We start from the raw sequence: 2,593 nt of genomic DNA on the forward strand, positions 1-2,593 counted from the left end.
GATCAATGTAATAGGTTAGGTACACAAAACACAGTAGTAATTATTATAGTAATCTACTGTTTGATAAACGCAGAAACTCCAGCGTCTGGGATAAGAACTCACTATTTGACAAAAACTTCTGGGAAAACTGGAGAACAGTGTGGCAGAAACGAGGCATAAGACAAACATCTTACACTATATACATGATTTAGACATAAAGGTGATACCATAAGCAAATTAGGAGAGCAAGGAATAATTTACCTCTTAGAGAAGGGAAGAATTTCTGACCAAATAAAAGATAGAGAACATTATCAAATACAAAATGGATAATTTTGTTTACATTAAGATAAAAGGCTTTTGTACAAACAAAACCAACTCCACCAAGATTAGAAGGGAAGTAGAAAGATAGGATACAATTTTTGTAGCAAGCATTTCTGATAAAAATTTCATTTCTCAAATATAAAGAGAACTAAATATATAAGAACACAAGTCATTCCCCAATTGATAAATGGTCAAAGGATGTGAACAGGCAGCTTTCAGATGAAGAAACTAAAGCTATGTATAGTGATATAAAAAAATGCAACAAATCACAATTGATTAGAGAAATGACAATTAAAACAACTCTGAGGTACCACCCTCCTACCTACAAGAAAAGGAAAACAATAAATGTTAGAGAAGAAGTGGGAAAATTGGGACATTGATGCACTGTTGATGGAGTTGTGAACTGATCCCATCATGCTGGAGAACAATTTGAAGTATGCAACCGACTAATGCATCCCCTCTGACCCAGCAATACCTGAGTCTGTATTCCACAGAGACCATAAAAAAGGGGAAAGGATCCACACGCACAAAAAGTATTTGTGGTTCTTTCTGTGGTGGCAAAGAACTGGAAATCGAAGGGCTGCCCATCAAATGCAGAATGCTGAACAGGTGGCGGCGCATAAATGCAATGTAATGCAACTGTGCTACAAGACATGATGAGCCGGCAAATTGCAGAAAAACCTGGAAAGGCTTGTATGTCTTATGTGACAGGGAGTGAGGTGAACAGAGCCAGGAGAACATCGTAGGCGTTGTGTACATTGTGGGATAATCAACGAGGGTGGACTCGGCTCTCCTCAGCAATACAGAGATCCCAGCAACGCCAGACTCACGATGGGAAGGGCCCCCCACATCCAGAGGAAGAGCTACGGGCTCTGAATGCGGATCCCGCCAACTATTCCCCTTAGTGGAGGAGACGCGCTGTGGCTTTTCTTTGTGCTCTGAGCTTCTTTCATGACTAATGTGGAAATACGTTTCCATGACTATACATCTATCGTCTATAGCAGAGTGTTTGCCACGTTGGGGAAGGGGAATGGGAGGAAGGGAGGGAGAAAAATTGGAAACTCAAACTCTGATAAAGAATTCATGTCGACTTATCTTTACATATAATTGAAAAAATAAAGAACTATTTATTTAAAAAATAATAATAAAAACAAAAACCTATTCTCACTGAGAAACAGGGTGATGTCATGGCAAGAGCATGGAGCTTTGATAGGCAAGAGATTCGAACTCAGATCCCCCAGCATCCCGGGCTGAATGTTCCAGCTCAGCAAATGACTTTTCTCTGAGTCTCACCGCCCTCACTTTGCCTCCAGGTTGTTTGGGAATTCGGTTCACTTCAAGTTCTTCAGCAACGAGAGCTACCCCTGGGCTGTCCTGTTAGAGAGCACTTTGGTGACCCACTGACCAGGTAGCCAAGGTCCCTTCCCAGACCCCTTTGGGACCAGTGTTGCTGGTGAAACTGACCCCAAGTATTTGTTAAGACTGGACCAGAGATTTTATGGAAACAGAAAACTCCCAGTAAGGACGCTTCCCCCTCCTGGGGCAGGTAGCACAAGGGGCAGTCTTCAGAGGGCACTTCCCCCTTAGCTTTCCTCCCCACCACTTCCTGCCCCAAGAGAAGCAGAGGGAGGTCCCAGGAGACGCCCACAATCCCGTCTCCACCTGTGGGGGACCTGGGCTGAGACCTGGATTCTGGATCACCAAGGGGAGGCCCCATGGTTCCAGCAGCTAGTGTGAGGGAATAAGCATTTATTAAGCACCTACTATGTGCCGGACCCTGCCTAAGTGCTTTAGAAACTGGTTCGGGTCAATCCTGGCCAGCGCCTGGAGGCTTGAGGGAGTCTGAGCAGGTGCCAGCCCTGGTGGGCCCCAAGAGCCTCTTCTGGAGCTCCCAGAGTTCCCAGCCACTCCAATGTGATGACGCAGGGTGGACATTGATCAAACAAAGTGAGCGGGCTCAAGGGCAGCTTAGGGGCAGGTCCGGTGCCTTCACAATGGGTCCCCGGGCACTGCCAGTTCTGAGCTCTCTCCAAGCAGCCGCCTACACAGAGGGTTTTCACAAGTCCAGGGGGGTCCAAGCCCCACTCAGCAGCTCCAGGGCCTGGGACACGCACTTCTTCTCCTTTCCCAAAGCAAAGCTTGGATGGCGTTTCAAAGGGCTCTTGTTTTGTCTTGGTTCCCATCTCAGGCCCAGGTCCCTGTGGCACTTTCCCATTTTCCTTTTACTTTCTGGGAGTTTCAAGTCCCCCCTTTCCTAGGTTTGGGTGAATGTGGTCATCAGCCTCCTTTTATT

This window comes from Sminthopsis crassicaudata, chromosome 4, assembly GCF_048593235.1.
Source record: "Sminthopsis crassicaudata isolate SCR6 chromosome 4, ASM4859323v1, whole genome shotgun sequence".
In the NCBI taxonomy this organism is placed as follows: Eukaryota; Metazoa; Chordata; class Mammalia; order Dasyuromorphia; family Dasyuridae; genus Sminthopsis; species Sminthopsis crassicaudata.